This window comes from Myodes glareolus, chromosome 25 (assembly GCF_982192425.1).
Source record: "Myodes glareolus chromosome 25, mMyoGla1.1, whole genome shotgun sequence".
Lineage (NCBI taxonomy): Eukaryota > Metazoa > Chordata > Mammalia > Rodentia > Cricetidae > Myodes > Myodes glareolus.
Genome location: NC_142050.1, coordinates 9527873 through 9551077, shown reverse-complemented (window position 1 = coordinate 9551077; position 23205 = coordinate 9527873). Strand labels below are relative to the sequence as shown.

Here is a 23205-nt window from a genome sequence, read left to right as displayed (position 1 = left end):
GTTTCTTATGTAATTTATTTTTTTCTGATATATAAAAATACACTTTTTGCATAAATACATTGTAGTTACTATTATTTTCATGAATGATCCCATGCTTCTCTTTTAGAATGTTTTGTTAGAGTGTCAACTTCAGTTGTTTATATATTAATATCCTCTTCTGGGCTAAGCAACATTGGGTTTTCAGACAGCTATTAGAAAGAGCAAACTTGAGGGAGGGGGAATGAAGGAAGGCTAGAAAGGGAAAATGGCAGAGAGGGACAGAGTAACTTGAAACTGACTTCCTCTTAGTTCTGTGTCTGTCTGCTCCTCTGTTCCATTGTTCTGACCTATAGAGATGTAGCCAACTATTCCCCCAAAGCTTGGGCAGTGGGAGATACAGCTCACTGGCTTCTTAAAGGCCGCTTCTATCCCTGAGAAAATGTGCTAAGTTTTTATTTTATTTTAATTAACTTGTATTTATTTAGCAAACAAAATAAAGGACTTCCTCATAACATACATATTATCTTTGTCACCATGGATTCATGTTCACATTCATTCTTCCAGTGTGTCTAGTATTAGGCTACCAACTAAAAATTTGACTTTCACAGTGAAAGTCATTATCTTCATTATATTTGTTTCATAAACAAGTTGCCAAATGTAAATATATCACTTTAATAAATTAATTTACGTAAAATAAAAAATTATTTGTTTCCTCTCATTCTCAGTCCTGAATCCAAATTTTCCTGATGCTTAATTAGTATATGTGTGTGCATTCTTACTGCAATTTGAGACCTTTAAAGCAGTAACTCTCATTATGAAAATTAGCTATTTTATTTTAATTATATAAATTTCTAAAATAATATAAAAGTTCAAGCCATTTAATAAAAAAGGATTCAGAATGCAATCAAAAGGCAATGAGAACAGATATTTTTACATGTGAAACGCCAACAAAAATTAATCAAATTATTTATCTCTCAATGATATTTGAGTACTAAATTATTTTATGCATAAATAATTTTCTTAAGATTATCTTTACTGAAATTATATTTGTATTCAATATTTCGTCCTGATTGTTTTCCTTCCCACTGTTTCTCCCAGTTCCTCTCCATCTTCTCTCCAATCCTGAAGAACCTTTCTCTGTCTCTTGCTAGGAAACAAACAGGATTGTAAAAGATAATTAAAATAATAAAAAAATGCATTGAAATTGGACAAAACAGACAACCAGAAGGAAAAGAATACAAGAGAAGACACAAGAAACAGATCTAGTTACGAAAACCCAATTTTTTGAACAATCACAAATCCCATAAAAACACTAAACTATACGCCATCATATATACTCAAAGGAACTAAGGGTCAAAAGGGAAAATAACAAATTGTATAAATAAAATTAAATTAAAATAAGATAATTTTAAAAAAAGTTCTTACACATCATTATGAGACAAGGAACCTTCAAAGATAGAGTTGTGTTCATTTTCTGCTTTCTGTCTAGTGCTGAGCGTGCAACCTACCCTGAAGAACAGTTTATTTCTCCAGCAACACTTCCTCAGAGAAAACTAAGTTTTCATTTGCATGTGGATATCAATTGGAGATAGGTTCTGAGTCAGGGATGGCGGTATATGTTTACTTCTCCTTTCAGCTCTACGATACTACCTGGAGTAGACACATGAGAGCCCTGTGAATGTTGCCTCAATCCCTGTAATTTTATATGTGCTTATATCCTGTTGATAGAGAGATCCTTGTCTCCTCAGCGTCCTCCATTCTTTCTGGGGATTACATCCTTTCTACTTCATTTTTGTGCCCTTAGGGATGATTTGATAAAAAAAAACAAAAAAAAACAAAAAAAAACAAAAAAAAACATCCGTTTTAAAACTGTTTCAAGATTTCTCATCTCTGTGAATCTCTCTATTTGTTCCCATCTGCTGCAGAAGGAAGCTTCCCTGATGATGGCTGAGGGTAGCGTTGATCTGGGAGTATAGTAGAAAGTCATTGTTTTACTGTTGCGTTCCTGTAGTTTAACCCTTGCATTTGACTTCACCTTGAGTCCTTGCCCTGTTTAGTCTCAGGTTCTTAGTCGGCCATGAAGTGTCTGGTACGGATTGTATCTTGTGGAGTGGGCATCAAGGACATTGCATATTGATTGACTACTCCCACAAGCTTTGTGCCACCATTTCAATAGCATATAGGGCATCACTGTGCATCAAAAGGTTTGTAGTTGGTTTGGTGTTTATGTTTCGCCTTTAGTAACATGCACAATACTTCTCTGTAGAAAACACGCTAGCACATAGGGCTGCATCTTGTATGTAGGCAGCAGCTTGATTTTTCCATGTTCAATGACTGGGTCTTTCTGTCAGTTTGTTCAGAACAACCTACAGTCTTAGCTCTAGCCAGGGTTATTTGGTATTTCCTTGTGACCCCATTCTTCCAACAACTGAATTATATGTAACTCATTCCCAATACTGGAGGCTTGATTTAATGACAAGACATATCCAGCTCAGGTTCTGTTTCCCCCATTATTTAAAGATTTTATTTAGATTACCTTCACATCTGTATATATTTTAGGAAGCTTCTGCTGTATCAGGTTTCATACTACCCCTCAAATGGCACTTGATTATAGCTGTCTGTAATTCCTTGCTTATTCCCTCTCTCAAAGTTCTACAATATTATGTATCAGTTAAGTGGCATTTTATCTTATACCAGAAAAATGCCATAACTTTGGGGTCATGTTCCATGCATTAAATCACATCTGTAGATGCTTCACTGAACAATATTTTTCAAATATAACCCATATATAGCAGTCATATTTAAAAATATTTTTTGTAGTTATGAACCATCTGTTCAACACTGATAAGAAGTTTAATAAAGCAGGCTGTAAAAATCAAAACTGTTATATATTTGTTAATTATCTAACACATTCCATAGCTTACTGGGTACATTTAATGAGCCAATACATATTTCAAGGTATATATGGAAATTATGCACTTACATTTAAAAGCACATTTTAACAATTCCTTCAGTTATGTTCTCCTAATCAAAATTTATAAGCAAAACATTTTTTGCACCGAGTCTGATCTTTCACTGTGAATACAATTTCTGTAAAAGTAAGACAGACAATTTATATCTGAAAAAAAAAATCTTAAAAGTACATTGTACATTAAAAATCACTGAAGCATTCTAGGCTAAGCTGTTCTTGGACTAGTTTAACGTTTTCCAAAATTATCAGTAAATTTAAGAGTCATTCAAATTTTCTCAGCCATTATATTAAATTCCAGTAACTCCAGAAACAAATGTAACTGGTCAGTGAGGCATAAAGCATCCAGGTCAAGCAGATCAGAACAAAAATGTTTTCTGATTCTTTGTGTCCGCACCTCATGGATGCCCTGTCCCATGAGCACTACCTCTGTTTCACTTCTGACATTGCTTCTCATTGTCAGCTACATAAACATGCTTTCAAGAGGTAAAAATAGCCAAGAAATAATGGGAGAATATAACTCAAAGGGTTAGTGTGTGTCTATCTGCAACCCAATTTTTATTTTACGATTCTCATTTCATTTCCCTGAATCTAAAATACCTTGGCATTAGACACACTTAATAGAAATGAACTGACATCTAACAAATTAATTGTCTTAAACATGGGAACATTAAAGAATTCACATTCCTAAAATGTGTTTTGTTTCATGAACTATGTGGTCATAACGCTAAACTTGGGAGGTAAAAAGCAAATATGCTTTGGGTTTGTCTATGGAAAAAGGTGTGTTGTGAACTTACTGTCTGTTTTGTGACTATACCTATCAATTTTAAAGTCTAAAATTCTGTATTACATATATATATATATATATATATATATATATATATATATCTTAAAAAGAGCCTAATTTCTTTCCCAAATTTATTGAGGTTTCTCAGCAACCTTTTCTTTCTGGATTATATTGCTAGATTAATATCTTTATTTCTAATTAAACTTTTTAAAATTGATTCTCTGGACTTCACATCCTGTGTTTGCATCCCCTCATCTCCCCATCCCTTTCATTCTTCTCTCTGCCCTTGCAATCTCTTTCCAGGATAAAACAAAATAAAATTTAAAAGAAAAGAGAAAAAAATTTAAAAAAAAGAAAGATCTTGTGGAAGCTGTAGCGTGACACAGCGAGTCACACAGTATACTCTTTAGCTCATCTATCGTTACTTGGAAGTGTTCATTCCAACGAATCACTGGTCTGGTTCTAGGCCTCTGGTTTTTGCTGCACCGTAGACCCTGGACCCTTACTGGGACTCCTCTTGGATATTTTGTTGTTGTCCTGTGTCATGTAGATCCTGTAACTTTGGGTTTGCAAGGTTGGCTCCTTTACATGTTCCAGTAGATCATAGATGGGGTGAATGATGGAATGGACCAGCTTAGAACTCTGGTCGTAGGTTTAGGGAGTTGCTGGATTGGTCAGATTGCCAGTTCTTCCTCACCTCAACACAAGGGTGAGCTCTCCATCGCCTCCCTGACTAGCTCACACAGCAAGGCCAGATCTTCTGCGCTCATTTCCTTCAGACCAGTTTACCCATGTCCCCATCAACAGGTGAGGTGTAGGGCCAGTTCTCATGAGTACCGCATTTGATGAGGGACATGGTCAACGCTCTTGCCTGTTGCAGGAGGCAAGGGGCTGTGGGATAAGGGAGAGGGCTTCTTTCCTTTGCCTCACTGTCACATGGAAGATGGTGAGTGCTAGGCCAGTTCTTCCACTCTCAGAACCTCAGGGCAGGCTCACCTGTGGAAACAGAATCAGAAGTGGGGCTGTCAGCCCTCTGACTGCATTGATTTAATATTGGCACGGAACTGTAGTACTCTCCCAAAACAAGCAAGGGAGTGCAAGACCTGGTTGTCAGTCTGTGAAGGTGGATTGAATTCAGCTACTCAGGGTGGTGGAAGTGCCCCCACCAGCAGGGTCAGCACTACTATGCTGGCCAGGCAAGGTACAGGGCCTGATCTCTGAGTGCTGCAGTAGGTGAGGGGCAGGGGCAGCTCTTCCATTCCCATGACCCAGGATCAGTTCTCTTGCCTGTTGTAGGTAATGAGAGTCAAGGGATAAGGGGAAACATCTCTCCCCAGGCCATGCTACTGTATGACAGATGCATAGTGGGGTACCCTCAGGCCTGGCTCACCTCTACCCCAACAGCAATGCCAGCTCTATGGTGTTGCTAAGAGGATGTGCAGGGCCTTCTCTCCCAATGCTGCAGCTGGTGAGTTGTTAGGACAATTTACTAGTTCCCAGGACCTCAGGGGAAGTTCTCCTACCTGCTATAGGTGGTGATGGGTAGTGTGTGTGTGGGGAAATCAGGACATCTTCTCCTTACTCTCACTACCATATGGCAGATAAAGGGTGATGTTAACATTCTTGGGGTAAGCTCACCTGCTCCCTAAGCAGGGTTAGCTCTACTGTGTTGCCCAGGCAAGGAGAAGGGTCTGCTCTCACAAATAATTCATCTTATGAGAGACAGGGTCAGCTCTCTCTGTCATTGATGGCAAAGGGTGATTGGGAGAAGGGCTTAATGCCTTTAATTTTACATTGGATCATTTCTTTCTCAGAATATTGCTATTTTGTCATATTTTAATTAATTCAGGAATAAAAAATAATTTCTTGTAAGGGATGGAGAGATGGCTCAGCAGTTAGGAGTACTTACTCTTTTGCTCTTTTGTCTCAGGTTTGGCTCCCAGCACCCACACAGCAGATCACAATAACTATAGTTCCAGTGGATCCAACACCTTATTCTGGACTCTGAGGGTGTCAGGAATACAGATGATATATAATCACACACATTGACAAAATGCTCATACATGTAAAATATAGTTCTTTAATCTGTTATAAAATCTACGTGGTCTTCATATTTTTCTCTAACTGCTTTTGACGGGTTCACCTCTACGTACCCTCTGCTGTGCCCAATTTATCCTTGCAACCTATATTTGTTACTTATTCATTCACGTCTTTAGTAGTTGGCATAAATGTCATAAATTCTGACTAGTTGTCCAGAAACTGCTGTCCTAATACATTTTATTGTCTCTGCACTGATGAGATCTGCTCATTGAACCATTCTAGTGCTAAAATGGATCATTTAGGAACCTTAAAAGGAAAATTTCAGTCAAATCTATTTATATTTAATTGCACATCTCTTTGTTGTATCTACTCTTGTGTGCATAACTGTATGAGCATGAATGTGAATGTTTATGTTTGTACATTTGACATTTGTTAATATTAACTTATTAAATCATGGTCAGTTGGATATTATTTAAAAATCTGTCTTTTTTAACCAGGAGATTTAAAAAAATGCATCCTTAATAGACCTCTTTGGACCAGGTCCAAACTAGGGACCTCCATGGGTGTAGGCCTGAGTCAGCTACCCTTGCCAGAACAGGCCCTTGCAAAGGACCTCCACAGGAGTAGGTCTAAGTCAGAGACATCTGTAGGACCCGGCTCAAGCTAGGAACCTCTGTGGGAGCAAGGTCAAACCAGGGATATCTGAGCGAACAGGTGTGAGCCAGTGATCACCACTGGAGCAGGACCGATGTAGTGTCTTCCACGGGAGCAGGTACAAGGGAACAACCACAAGGGAGAAGGCACAAGCCAGAGACTTCTATGAGACTCTGTCCCAGTCAGAGACTTCCAAGGGCACAGGTCCTGGGCAGCGACCTCTGCTGGAGCAGGTCCAAGAAAGCTTCCTCTGCCAGGGCAGACCCTTGCTAGCAACCTCCATGGAGTAGTTATGAGGGAATAATTGCCAAGGGAGCATGCCTGCTTCAGAGACCTGTGCAGGACAAGGCAGAAACCATGGACCTCTGTAGGAGCAGGGACAAGTCAGGGACATCCGCAGGAAAAGACCTGAGCCAGCGATCTGCCCTGGAGAAGGCCCAATGCAGTGAATTCCACAGGAGCAGGTACAGGGGAGCAAACACTGAGGGAGCAGGCCCAAGTCAGAGACCTTTGCGGACTGACCCAGGCCAGGAACCTTCATGAAACAGGTCCTAGCCAGTGGCCTCTTTGGGAGCAGGCCTGAATGACCCATGTGATTTCAGACCCCGAAGTGACCTTAGGGAACACTAAGTGACCTCTGAGATGACTGAAACCATAGTCCTGACTACACCATGAGTAGCAACCATCTGAGTTTTGGATCCACTGGCACCTGAAAGATTGGTCACCAGAGACACAGCTCCAACTACATCAATTAGAGGAAAAGATGGGTAGACAAGATAAAAAGACACTCAACACTACAAAGGGCAAGAAGACACTAGCAAAAACTAGTGTCTCTAAAATAGCAAGACTTGAACACCCCAATAGAGATGAAGCAGAAGAAAATGACCTAAAAGTAACTTTAGGACAATGTTTGAGGCCCCTTAAAGGGAAAATGAAAAATTCCCTCAATGAAATGGAGGACAGACGAACAGAAAACTGGAAGACATCAACAAATACCTTAAAGAAAACCAAGAAAAAGCAATCAAACAAATGAGAGAAACAATTCAAGGCTTTATAACCAAAATAGAGACAATAAAGAAAACACAAACAGGGAATTATAGAAAAGGAAATTATGATAAAATGATCAAGAACCACAAATGCAAGCATAAACAGCAGTATACAAAAGGTAGAAGAGAGAATCTCACATGCTGAAGATACAATGGAGGAAATAGACTCATCATTATTTATAAAATAATTAAATATAACATTAAATATAACAAAAGCTGAACACAAAATATCCAGGAAATATGGGACACATGAAAGGACTAAATACCTAAGAATAATAGGGATAGAAGAAAGAGAAGTCCAGGTTAAAAGCACAGAAAATAAATTCAACCCAAATCATAGAAGAAAACTTTCCCAACCTAAAGAAAAATATGCATATGAAGATACAAGAAGCTTACAGAACAGCAAATAGACTGGATCAAAAAAGTCCCTTTATCACATTTTAATCAAAATACTGATCACACAGAATAAAGAAAGAATCTTAAAAGCTGCAAAGGAAAAGGGCCAATTATCATATAAAGGACAATCTATCAAAATTACACCTGACTTCTCAATGGAATCATGAAGGTCCTGGTCAACTGTTATGCACACATTAAGAGACCACAGATGCCAGTCCAGACTTTATATCCAGCAAAATGTTCAATCACCATAAATGGACAAAACAAGATATTTTATGACAAAACCAAATTGAGCCAATACCCAGCCACAAACCCAACCCCATGCAAATTACTAGAAGAAAAACTTCAACCCAAGGAAATTGACTTCAACTACAAAACCACAAGCAATATATGATCACACAGCAGCAAATCCCAAAGAAGGGGAAAACACATATAATAACATCACTAACAATAAAAACCTAAAATAAAAGTAACTAGTATTTACTGGTCATTAATGTTCCTGAATATAAATGGACTCAACTCACCTATAAAAGACACAGGCAAGCAGATTGGATAAGAAAACAGAATCCGTTCTTATTCTGCATACAAGAATACCTCAACCTCAAAGACAGACATTACCTCAAAGTAAAGGGTTGGGATAAAATTTTCCAATCAAATGAACCTAAGAAGAAAGCTGGTGTAGCTGTTCTAATATCTAGCAAACTAGAACTCAAACTAAAATCAATCAAAAGAGACAAAGAAGAACATTTCATATTAGTTAAAGGAAAAAAATCCATCAAGAAGAAATCTCAATCATGAACATTTATGCCCAAAATACAAGGGCATCCTATGTGTTAAAAAAGCACTACTAAAGCTTAAATCACACATTAAACAACACACATTAATAGTGGAAGACATCAACACCCTACTTTCACCACTGGAAAGACCTGCCAGACAGAAAATTAACAGAGTAATAAGGAAACTAATAGATGTTATGACTCAAAGGAACTTAACAGATATCTATAGAACATTCCATCTAAACATAAAAAAATGTACCTTCTTCTCAGCACCTCATTGAAACTTCTCAAAAATTAATCACATACTAGGTAAGAAAGCAAACCTCAACAGATACAGAAGTTGACCTATGGAATCGAATAGAAGACCCGGATATTAACCCACAAACCTATGAACACCTGATTTTCGACAAGGGAGCTAAAGGTATACAATGGAAGAAGGAAAGCATCTTTAACAAATGGTGCTGGCATAACTGGATGTCAACCTGTAGAAGAATGAAAGTAGATCCATATCTATCACCATGCACAAAACTCAAGTCCAAATGGATTAAAGACCTCAACATTAATCTGACCACTTTGAACCTGATAGAAGAGAAAGTGGGAAGTAGTCTACAAGACATAGGCACAGGAGACCACTTCCTAAGTAGAACCCCAGTAGCACAGACAATAAGAGAATCAGTGAATAAATGGGACCTCCTGAAACTGAGAAGCTTCTGTAAAGCAAAGGACACTGTCAGTAAGACAAAAAGGCTACCTTCTGACTAGGAGAAGATCTTCACCAACCCCTCATCAGACAAAGGTCTGATCTTCAAAATATACAAAAGTCTGGAATAAGCCCACATAGCTAATTGGATCACCATGGCTGAAAATTAGAATTCAACGGCAACAGTAATTTTAGGAAGCCCACAAACCCATGGAAATTAAACAAGGCTCATCTAAATCATCAATGAGTCAAGGAAGAAATAATGGAAGAAATTAGAGACTTCTTAAAGTTCAGTGAAAATTATCATTCAACATACCCAAATTTATAGGAAACAATGAAAGCAGTGTTAAGAGGAAAGCTCACTAAATGACTACATAAAAAAGCTGGAAAAATTCCACACTGCTGAGTTAACAGCACACCTGAAAACTCTATAACAACAACAACAACAACAACAACAACAACAGCAACAACAACAAAAAACGAAACTCATCCAGGATGATTAGATGGCAGGAAATAATCAAATTGAAAGCTGAAATCAGCATAATAGAAACAAAGAAAACAATACAAAGACTAAATGAGGTAAAGACTTGGTTCTTTGAGATAATCAATAAAATAGACAAACCTTTATCCAAACTAAATAAAGGCTGAGAGAAAATATCCAAATTAACAAAATCAGAAATGAAAAGGGAGACATAACAATAGGCAGAGAGGAAATACAGAGAATAATCAGGTCATATTTCAAAATCCTGTGCTCTACAAAATTGAAAAACTTAAAGGAAATGGACAATTTTCTGGATAAATATCACTGCTGTAGGAAGGCTTGTAGCTTGTGGTTACCTGCCTACTGGGGCATGGCATCTTATACTATATATGCAGATATAGAATCTGCGTCTGCCCCTTTCCTTTCCTTTCTTCCTCCTTTTCACCAGCTCGTTTTGACTGTTTGATTGCAGGATTATATCTCTGTCTACCATTCAAGCAGAGAATTCTGATTTGTGAGTTTACCCCTAAATAAGTAACTATCTATTTCTCAATTCTGAGCTAGTGTGGGATTGCTTTAAAGTGTCCGTTCATCACTAAGTCCCCTCAACACTTGGTTCCCACTTGCATTTACACTCCACATCCACCAGCTGAGCATCCTGGTCCTTCCATGGCCCAGAGGGGCTTGCTTTTGCTTAAGTGGTTTTTTGTAGAATTGTCAGCACAGTGAAGTTTGCTGCATGTGGCGACTTGGAAATTTCCCAAGCACATGTATGCACAACTTCTGAATTCCCGGGGGCCGGGCAATTCTTTGCTGTGTGGTGACTAGAACAGCTCCTGGATTCTGCTCCCTGCCTTTAGATTCTGGGTTTCTTTCTCTGTGTATGGAATTGTTGGCTTGTAATATGTAAAGCAACACATATTTCTCAGTATTTAACCAGTACAAAGGCAAAAACTAAAGCAGTCCAGGACCGATCCCTGTCACTGGTTCCATTATTTACCGTCACACCTCGGCAACCACTTTTTGCTGGACAATAAAGATTGCTGTTTACCGGATCACATAACAGGTAATATGGCAGATTTCGTTACCAACGCAACCTTTAGTACCTTTTTTGCTAATACTATGGATTGTATTATGTGAGGCTTTTATGACTATGGGGATACCTCAATTTATTGGTTGCTAAGTTTCAGTTTTCTTCTCCATATTCTATCATTATGGAAAATATGGCACTCTTAGGAACAATACAGTCTTTACAGACTAATGAACAACTAGTTGACAGGATTAATAATCATCGAAAATCAGAGGTTATCTGAGAAAGTTAATACTATGACAGACAAAATTGAATTCATATCTAAGGGTAATAGGAAGTTATTTGAAAGGATTTATAATATTGAATTTGACAATCAAAAATTGTCAAAAAGTTATGATAAATTAACAGAAAAAATGTATCTCCAAGATGGCAATCTACATGATATTCAAGTAAAGCCCAAGGGAGAGAGGTTATCTTTAAAGGAGAAAATTCAAACCTTGGAATCACAGGTGCAGTCTGAGGACCAGAGACTAAGTGCCTTGATGAAATCACTAGAAATATATATAGGCCAGGAGATTCAGGCTTTACAAAAAACAATAATAAAAAGATTTGAAATGACTGAGGAAATTATTGGAGCTGATGAACAGGGAAAGAAGGCACAAGGACAGGATGCAAAATTGCCAGTGGCTGTCAGAAATGGCTTACCCAGGGTTTTAGATTCCTACCTTGTAATTTACTCTGACAAAGTATCAGTTTCTAAAGGCTCAAAAGGAGCCAATGAAGGTAGATGGATACCTATAGGAATGAACGATCTAAAAGAAATTAAGCAAGCTGTTGCAACTTATGTCTTGCATTCTGCATTTGTTAGGGAGATGATAAAGACTCAGGCTTCTAACGTCAATGCAACTGTGCATGATTTTTTTTTCAGTTAGTTTCAGCAGGCCTGGATGATGGACCTCTCTTGATGTTTAGAATTTATTTCAGAGAGGAAGCCAAAATTTTGGAACAACAGGGAAAAGCAAAAGGCCTTGAGATTTCTCAGGATCAAATTCTTGGTGAAGGCCCAAATGCTGACCCACATGTCCAAGCTCTTTATGATGAAGAAATTTGTCCCTATGCTACAAAGCAGCTTAAATGCTTGGTACAAGATTCAAGAATTAGGAAAAAATTTGAATCATATACCAGGGTTAGACAGGGACAGAGAGAACCATTTACTGACTTTTTACAAAGATTAAGTATGACTGTACAAATAGGAATAACAGACCCAGATGTTAGACATATAATTTTTGAATCTTTAGCTTTTGAAAATGCACACTTAAAAGGCAAAAAAATAATTGTATCTTTAAAGGTTAGATCAGCACCTACGGAGGAATGGATTCTGCATACAATGAATGTTGAGACATTTGACTATAATGTTAATCTTGGGTAGGAGAAGCAATTTCCAAAGAAATGAGGAGACATCAAACTGCCAAATGTTTTAATTGTGGTAGGATAGGACATCTGAGAACGATTGTAGAGCAAGAATTTCTAGGAATAATATCTCCTTTGGAAATGGTAAAAATAGGAGACCTCGGCCTTCAGTCAAGTATGGCAAAGTCTGATATTGGACCAATGAATGTAGATCAACAACAGACAGACAAGGCAACCCGATACCATCAGGAAACTCATTGAGGGGCATTTTACAGGTCTCCAAGCAAAAAGTGGCCCAGTCATTCCCAAGTAACTGTGGAGGACATGTCACACTAGGAAAATTGAAAAATTCAGAGTTTTCTGTAAAATACCATACTGTTCTAAACGATGGCATAAACGTGGAGGATAAGTAAAAATTTCAAATAGGAAATAAGAAACATATATTCTGGCAAACTTCTATAAATGATCAAAAAACAAAGCAAAAAGTGCATATACATGGCATTGTCATTATTGGTTTAATAGACACAGGTGCTTATGTGAGTATCATTACTCCAGAATCTTGGCATCAAAATTGTCCTCTTCAAGAGGCAGATGTTCAATTACTAGAAATTGGAACCATATCTCAAGTTAGACAAAGCACGAGATGGGTTGACTGTATTGGGTCAGAAGGTCAAAGAGGGAAGCTGAGGCCTTATGTGGCTGACATTGCGATCATATTATGGGGCTATGACCTGATACAGCAATGGAACACTCAGATTAACATTCCTGAAGTCCCCAAAACTCATAATTCTGGGCAGGATATAATAAGGCACTATGAACAAAGGTCACCAGCCATTCAGGCTGTACAAGAACATAAAGCAACTAGAAAATCTTTAGAGGTACCAAAAGTTCTACTTTTAAAAATGGTTAACTGCGAAGCCAATATTGGTTAAGCAATGGTCTCTAGCTGAAGATAAATGGGACCTCCTAAAACTGAGACACTTCTGTAAAGCAAAGGACATAGTCAAACACAGAGAATGTCAGCCTACAAAATGAGAAAATATGTTTACCAACCCCATATCAGATAGAGGGATGATTTACAAATATACAAAGAACTAAAAAAATTTGTCATCAAAAGAATAATTTATTCAGTAAAAAGAAAAATGGAGTACAGACCTAAACGGAGAACTCTTAGCAGAGGAATCTAAAATGACTGAAAGACACTTAAGAAAATGCTCAACATCATTAGCTGTCAAAAAAACACAAATCAAAACAACTCTGAGATTCCATCTTACACCTGTAAGAATGGATCAAAAACAAGATTAAAAACACTAATGACAACTTATGCTGGAGAGGATGTGAGGTAAAGGGAACACTCCTCCATTGCTGCTGGGAGTGCAAACTGGTACAGTCACTCTGAATATCAGTATGGCATTTTCTCAGAAAACTAGGAAACAACATACCTCAAGAACCAGCAATATGAATTTTGGTTTTATACTCAAAGGATGCTCAATTATCCCACAAGACATGTGTAGTCAGAGGCTGTTAATTTATTCCTAGCTGTTCAGACCTAATATAATCACACAGAAACTATAGTAATTGCAATACTGTTTGGCCAATAACTTACTCATATTTCTAGCTAGCTCTTGGTGTGGAACAATAATCTGTATTCTGTCAATTATATTTTAAATAAGTGCTGATTGGTCAGTAGCCAGGCAGGAAGTATAGACAACCAGATAGGAAGTAGAGGCCGGTCAATGAGAACAGGAAAATTCTGGGAAGAAGGAAGACTAGTTGGCAGTCCTGTTCCAGCCACAGAAGAAGTAAGATGTGACTGCCTCACTGAATAAGGTACCAAACTATATGGCTGACATAGATAAGAATAATGGGCTAACAAAAGTTATGAGTTAATAAGAAGCCTGAACTAATGGGCCAATCAGTTTATAATTAGACTTAACACACCATTTCCCCTTTTCTGTCCAAATAAAGATGAAAGTTTTGTAGATATAAAACATTGGATTCACAAAGATAAAATAGATATCATATAATTATATTGCCAGATACAAATAGACTAAATATTGTAACTCTAATTCTTGCTTGAGCTTGTACTTTCTTTTTATTCAGATAGAAAAGAGGAGATAATGTGGGATTCCCCTCTGTATGCTATTAATATGATGTGTTATCATGTGTTTCCTATAGCAGGACAGAATATAGCCTGAACTATATTCTCAGAGAGTGAGAGAGCAAGAGAGAGAGAGAGAGAGAGAGAGAGAGAGAGAGAGAGAGAGAGAGAGAGGGCAAAGCCAAAAAGATGTCATTTAGCTGCAGAAGGAAACAGACACCAGACCCTTACCAGCAAGACAAAGCCTCGTGTTGATACACCAATAAATAGAAATAGGTTAATTTAAGATATAAGAGCTAGGTGGAAATATGCCTTAGTCAGTGGTCAAGCAGCATTGTAATTAATATAGTTTCTGTTTGATTATTCAGGTCTGGGTAGTCAGGAATAAATGAGCAGTCTCTGATTACAGACATGTGCTCAATTATTTTCATATCAGCATTATTTTTCATAGCCAGAACCTGGAAACAACTTAAATGCCCCTTCACCAAAGAACAGATAAGTACAATGGAGTACTACACTGTGGAGAAAAAAATGACATCTTAAAATTTGTGGGCAAATGGATGAATCTAGAAAATACCATATTGTGTGAGATAACCCATATCCAGAAAGACAATCTGTAATATGAACTCCCTCATAAGTGGCTTTTAGACATAAATCAAAGAAAAACCAGCCTATAATTTACAATTCCAGAGAACTTAGACAAAAAAGATGGCCCTAAGAGAGACATACATGGATCTAATCTACATGGGAAGTAGAAAAAGAAAAGATCTCTACAGTAATTTGTGAGCAGGGGATCATGGGAGAGGGTAGAAGGGGAAGGAACAGGAAGGGAAGGGAGCAGGAAAAAATATAGCTCAATAAAAACAGTCTTAAAAATGCAATCATTTTTGAAGAACAAATATTACTAGAATTTGTCTTATTAAACTAAATACTTGGGATGAAGAGAAAATTTATCTTTCTTGGTTAAAATAAATAAAAGAAAAAATAGAAATATTTAAATAGAAGTTTTTATGAAAATATTGCTTTTATTTACTTATATTTAAGCTAAATGAAGCACAATCATTATTCTATTTTCTATATATTTGCTTCAAAGAAAATTTAAATATGTAACAGGAAGCTTAAAGCTTGGTTTGATTTATTACTTTTGATGAATGTGTAGGTTAAGATGATAAATGAATCTCATTCTATATTATGTCAACGAAATAAATCACTAATGCCACAAATGACATTAGAATGTTAACATTCTACTCACTCAATATACCTTCTACTTGTCTTTCATTCGCAAGCCTGTTCATTTTAGTCATACATGTCTTAAGCTTTACAAGACTAGAAAACTATTATTAATTGTGATCACTTTACCCATAAAAGCTCTTTGGTAGGCTATGCATCGCATCACTTGTTGAAACAGGCATTTGCTAGAAGAATACATATTCCTTCATCCTCCAGTTGATGAAAACATCATTTTTCTGCAAATTGGACATAGTACTTATAACAAGTGTGTTACCAAGAAGAGTTATTTTTTTCAGATGGAGTATCTATAATGTATTATGATTTGAAAACTTTATAATTACCCCTGTGGAAATTCAGTAAGTATTGAAGCAGTGTTGCTCAGTGTGATATATATGGAAGTGTACCTATGAGTATGCCATCCATTATCCCAGGAGTGAACTGGATATGCAAAGAGTAAGCAGTTGTTGAAGTGAAACCAGCTTATATTTTCTCTATGACATCATAGGAGTCATCTTCCTTGAAGCTGGAACAAAATACCTGGCAAAGTAACTTATAGGGAAAACTCTGTATTTTGACTTATTGTTTATGGGTACAAATAATATTCCAGGGCAGTTTTGGCAGCTAGAATTTGAAGACATTAGTCTCATTGAACCTACAGTCAGGAAGACGAGAGTAAGGCATGCTCATGTTTAGCAAGCCTCATATTTTTATTAAGTACATGGCCCAAGCACCTCAATGCTGCCCTGCCCTATTAGTGTAGGTCTTCTCAACTCAGTTAACACAATCAAGATGATAATTCTTCAAAGGTGCATCAAGGGGCTTTCATAAACTACATAAGTTTTTCAGGTATTCCTAGAGGCTGGCTCATAGGGGATTTTGAATTATGTCATATTGACAGTAACACTTGCCATCACAGATGGTGCACGTCGTCATTTAACCTTCCACACCGTGATGATCCATCACACAGTCCCTTGCTGGATGCCTGCATCACATACACTTCTCATTCTCTAGGACCATATATTACATAAAGGTATGCTGTTTATATCGTATAAAATCTGTGTTATTCTCATTCATCAGTAGAGAAGAGAGTAACAATATCATGAACATGAAAGTGCTGGTCATAAAAAGAGGCAAACAAATACATACATACAATATTGGTTTATGAATGTAAATAAGAGAATAAAACTCCTTAAACTTGTAATTTGAGAGCTTTCAAAGTGAATGTTAATTAACTGCATGTGAATTGACAATTCTAGAAATTCATGTATATTCAACTACAGTTGGAATACTGACTTTAGAAAAATTCTATTGAAATGTTCACGTACCAAAAAATTGAAGGCTTCCTATAAAAGTAGTAGCAAAATATTACCTAATAATAAATAATAGAAAAATTAAAATTAACAATAACCTTAGGGAAATGCTGATGAGTTTTATTATCAAATTATTTGTTTATTTATTTTTAAACTATTTATTATTAAACTATTATTAAACAATTTGTTTTATGTTCTTCTTTGGTTAATTAGTAGTTTTTTGTCATTTCAAAAGTTCATGCATGTTTGTAATATATTCTGGCTATTCTCCTTGAACACTCTAATACTACTTTTGAATAAAATTTATTGTGATATTGAGTTTAAAATTTCAGTTTATATAGATGGCAAGGAAATGTGCTCCTATTCGATGTGTATGAGCTGTTAAAGTTATGTATATGACTTCATTCATTGTCTATGTTCTTTGTGCCAAGAGCTGTGGATAATGCCATACAAAAGAAAGCCTTTGTAACTAAAAAAAGAATATTTCTAAATATATTATTTCAAGTCATCAAAAAATCTTTTTAAACAATGTGTTGCTTAAATAATCTACTTCAGCTCCAAATTTTTAGATGTAAATACATATCTCAGAATTCCTGAAGAAATCAGAAAAGTAAAACAGAATCACTGCTAGGTTAGGGGGTGAGGGAACAAATACGAAGGGAATATTAGGGTACAAGTGATATTACTGGGGCAATTAGGAAAAGGTTGGGAAGGGATAATATAAAGAAGGAGAGACATGGACAAAACAATAGAACAAATGTCTGAAAAAGTGATAAGAATTTCTGAAGGGCCATTGACTATGATACTGGGACCTGTTTCCTCTGCATATGCTGGATTTTGGGGATCCAGTCTGTTTGGACGCTCACCTTCCTGGACCTGGAGGGAGGGGGAGGGAACTGGGGCTTCCCACGGGGCAGGAAACCCTGACTGCCCTGGGGGATGGAGGGGGAGGAGGAGGGGGGGGTGGGGGAGTGGGAGGGTGTTGGGAGGGGGGGCGGAGATGGGAACTTTTGTAATTTAATAAAATTTACTAAAAAAAAAAAAGAAAATTTACTATAAGCTATTTACCTAAAAATATATTATAGCACATGTTAAGTCTGTATATAAGTGAACATTCTTATTAATTTAAATGAATTGTTTTTATCTATGTTGACAAAACTTCCCCTAAGAGCCAAAGACCACCTGACAAAACCCCCAACATTGGGCATGAGAAGCCATTTCTTGGTCAGTTTTGTTTAAAAACTCCCAAAACATACAGTCCATTGTTACTGCTGTAAGTTACTCCCATAGGTGGAAGGTATAACTCTATTGATAAAGACACCATGTACTTCAGACACAGAATGAAGTGACCCCTGAATTGGAACTGACCCGAATGCCTCTTCCCTGAGGACTAGATTTCACAGTACCAAATGGTATCATGCAATCTTTCAAAGGAAGGAAGTAACCAAACCAAAAGTCCTACCCGGTTATGATACCTATGAATCAGAACAATAACCAATATACCATGATTACCTTAAGAAACCACATATAACTTGGCTATAACTAACAATTTCCTAACGGTACTGAACACCTGTTCAGCAAGAATTAAATCATGGCTAGTGCTCGAAATCTAGCCTACTACCAGGGCTAGTGAAGTCATGGAGCTTGAAGGAGAACATACCACCACCACTTTAGAAAGTCAGCATAATTCCTAAGAACAACCTAAATCCTTGACCTTGAACTCACAATAAGTAAAGGTTTTTCCTCTGATTAAAGAAACTTTTACTTGATGTGTATGTGTATTGTGCCTCCATGTACGCCTCTGCATCACATGCACGCCTACATGCAGAGATCAGAAGAGGTTATAGAATCCCCGATTACTGAAGTTGCAAAGTTGTAAACTGTCATGTGGGTGCTGGGAATTTAACATGGGTACTCTTGAAGAACAACAAGCACTCTTAACCACTCAGCTTTATCTCCAGTATCAAAGAAACCTTTTGTGATCAATGGACTCCAATATATCACACTACAACCAATCAATATTCAGAACTTGTAGCCCAGTCCCAGTGGATACACTTACAAAGCTGGCCCTGAGGCTCAGAGAGCATTGCTGGAAAAGGGTGGAAAAGGGTTCAAAGGATCAGAAGATCAGGGAGTTTGCTGTCAGTCTTTGTTTTCTAGTAAAGCAAGAAGCTACACTCATAAAGCATCATCAACATTATCTGCCTAAATATCAAGTAGGTATGGACATAGATATGTCAAAATGGATGGGAGGAACAAGCAGGGGCCTCAAATATACATGAAGAACTATATGCAATTAAGAATTGTTGAAAATAAGAGATACAGTCTTCCCCATGAAAGAGCACCCAGGCTAGGTATCTAATACCAAGTGGTCAGCCCTGAAAACACACATAGGATTAATCTTATACAGATTAAGCAGGTTATATTCAGTAATATAAATACAACACACACACACACACACACACACACACACACACACACACACACACACACATGCACGTAAGAATAGTCAATGAAAATAGAGGCCATGAATTAAAAAACAAGGAACAAAGATTATATGGGAGGGTTTGGTGAGATGAAAGGAAAGGGAGAAGATGTTATTTTATGTGAATCTAAAATATAAATGAAAAATAAATGTGAGCTTCAAAATACTCATTATAGCCCATAATAAAATCAGGTTTAGTGTCTTATTATTTGACAATTCTAAAAGAGCATTACCAACAAAATTTTCTTAATGAGGATCAATGGCTTATAAGGAAATAGGACATTATCCTCTTAAAAGTATTTCTTATCACTACTCCTACAAACACTGAAAATAATTTTGTGCTGAAAAGTTCAGGTGTTAATAGGACTGCATTGAAAGTGCAGTCAGGGAAATTTAATGCTAATGGGGAATGAGTTTTACATTTGCTGTCACCAATAGTTTTTCACTTGTATATTTCCTTAAAAACTATGCAAGTTGATGAATAAAATCTACATCTATATTATTTCCAAATGGTGTGTATTGAATTTAAAATACTAATTATAAGTAATAAAAGGGGCTTCTTTTAGTTATATTGCAATATGTTTTCAGTAATGATGTTACTGGTCTCCTGACTTGCAGGGATTGCAGGAATAACAGAATTCCCTCACTAGACACTGCTGTTTTTTTCTTGGCATCATTGCAAAATTATTTACATTTATCTGAAAGTTTGAGTTAAGTAAAATGTTTTCTTTGTGATGATGCCCTCATGCGACCTGACACTTGGGTATAACTAGGAGCAAGAGGATTCAGTTCATTTTTGGAAAAACTTTCCAACTCTAAGGAATGCTTGATGGTGGTTCTCTGCCTTTATAAGTTAGTCTAACCATACATTGATGGCCATTTTGGCATTCTGTTCATTGACAGTCATTTAGTCTGTCTTTCATTCAAGGTTATCATAGGTGTCTTATATGAAAAGGGCCCCTATTAATTCATGTATTTGATTATTTTATCCCAATTGGTAGAGCTGTTTGGAAAGGATTAAGAGTTCTGGGTTTGTTGGAGAATATGTGACAATAGAGGGTAGACTCAGAGTTCCAAAAGGTTTTCACCATGGCCAGAGTCTCAGGTTTGTGGTGTGTCTCAAGATGAAAACCCTTAGCTATGGTTCCACTTCCATGCCTGTCTTCCTGCCTTCTACATGTTCCTGACTGTGATGGTCATGGACACTCACTGTTTGCAACTGTAAGACCCAAATCAAATACTTTCTCTTGTAATTTGTCTTGGTCATGATGTTATGTTATAGATGATAGGAAAAATCATTGACTCACCATCTTGGGGGAAAAAGGTAAAATTTTTAAACATATTTTAAAGTTGTAATGTTTTAGATAAAATCTTAGGTCTGATAACATTGTAGGTCTATTGATATGTAGTAAATTCAATGAGTAAATCAAACTGGGGAATGACAGACAAATGAAGTAGCAACTATTAAAAGAACAGTCACCTTGAAGAAATGAAATTGGCATAGAACAATAAGTTGAACAATGTAAGAGTGTTTGGAAGAGTCCCTGACACTGAAATGCTACAGAAAAGAAGAAATCATATGCAAAACTGAAGTCCCATTATGTCCAATTATTGTATCTCACACTCTTAATTTACTTAGCTTTACAGAATGTCTTCTATCATCTATCTATCTATCTATCTATCTATCTATCTATCTATCTATCTATCTATCATCAATCTATCTACCTACTATCTATCTAGCTATCTACCTACTATGTATGTATGTATATATGTATGTATGATTGTATCATCTATATATCTATGTATGCATGTATGTATCCATCTATCTATCATCTGTTACCTATTTTATCTACCTACTGTCTGTCCGTCTGTCTGTCTGTCTATCTATCTATCTATCTATCTATCTATCTATCTATCTATCTATCTATCTATCTATCCATCTATCTATCTATCTATCTTCTATCTATATTTATCTGACTACTGTCTATCTATCTATCATCTATCTATCTATCTATCTATCTATCTATCTATCTATCTATCTATCTATGATGTACCATCTACCATCTATATGTAGGTGAGGAGTTGAAAGTGGAGATAAGAGTACAGCTTGCTAAAATTGATTATCTCTTTCCAATGGAGTTCCAACTCAGATTTTCAGGTTTAGTTACAGGTGTCATTACTACTGATCATTTTTCTTGTCTTCCTAAATGATTCTGCTTTTTATTTTTGATCATATTACTTTATTAAGGTCCTAAAACATAGCACAAAATAAATAAGAGAGTAGTGGACATGCTAGCTGTGTTTTTCCTCTTTATTTAAAAACACATCTAATAAATAACAATGAAATAGAACACATTTTTAAATGGTGTTTATTAGAGTGAGAATATTCAACTCATTTCTTAATTTGTTAGAGACTTTTGTGATTGGTGAGAGAGGGTTTCCCTGTGTAGCCCTGGATGTCATTGAAACATTCTATAAACCAGACCAGCCTCAAATTTAGAGACCAACCTATCTTTGCCAACAACCCAGGTGTGGATTTAAAGGCATGGGCCACAACTGCCCTGGCTTTAAACAGTAATTTTTTTTAATGCTTCCTTGAAAATAGAGTCTCACTATAGTAGCTCTGGAAGGACTAGAATTCAATCTGTAGACCAGGCTGACCTTGAACTCAACCAGAGTCATACCTGTGTCTACCTCCAAGTGCTAGGCTTAAAAGGGTATGGTACTACCACTCAGCAGAGAAGCTAAATTAAGGAACAACAACAACAAAATTGTGAATGACTTTTAAACTTTGCGAGAAAGTTAAAAAAAACAGAAAAAGAAAGTTAATCATTTTATAAACACCTATAGCTACTTTAGCAAACAAAAATTCCAGTGCTAGATCTGGTTTAATTCTTGATGAGTTGCTAGTGCCAGAAGATCCTCAGACAACACAATCTCTTGTGCTTCTTTTGTTACTTACCAGAATAAATAGTAAACTTCTAGTGTTGAGGACACCACATACTTTAGTGTAAAACATAGAACAATAACACTGGTAAGTTCTTATGATACTAGAAAGTAAGTTTAAACCAGTTGTCTCTGTTTGACAACTTGTACTCAGAAACAAGGAACAGATAATACTATTTTGGTGGCACATGGGAAGATAGTGATTTTGCAAAATTCTTTCAGAAGTAACATTATGGTTTGTTCATTAAAAGTCATTTTCATACCATTTTTCTAATGTTAGGAAACAGAAACTTAAAAGAAGTGAAATAAAACATACACACATTTATATACTTGAGAATATACTGCAACAAGAAGTTATGTTGCACATTCAAATATTAACTGACTTTAGAGTTTCTATTACACATTTCCTTTTCTTTAGTAATAATTGTTCTATTATATTTTTATAATTAATATCATTTTGTGACTTTTTAAACTTTCATTTATGTATGAAAGGATCTATATTGACTTTCCTTTGATTATTGGTAGTTCTAAAAGTTATTTTTTTAATTAATTTTTATTCTTATGCAACATTTTTATTTTTAAAGTAATTGTGTTCAAAGCATTTGTCAGGTGGAAGTTAAAACTCCTACATAATTACTTTTAAAAATATCTGAATATCTGGGTCTTGTGAATTTTGAAGTACTTAAAGCACTATGTTTATTAAACCTGTCAAGCAAGAAATTCTATTAAAAATATAGCATTAGATGATGCACAAAGGCTAATGGTTAAATTTTCTCAGTTCCTGTTCATTTAATATGTTATAAAATGTTGAGGTACAAAAATAAACATTTATTTGTAGCCATAACTGACAGATTCTTCCATGGTGT

The 23205-nt window shown here is 36.3% G+C and overlaps 1 pseudogene; it reads left to right on the top strand.

The window, feature by feature from the left end:
• The first annotated feature begins 6785 nt into the window (after positions 1 to 6785).
• Positions 6786 to 23205, top strand: part of LOC125409822 (proliferation-associated protein 2G4 pseudogene) — an 88342-nt pseudogene continuing 71922 nt past the window's right edge.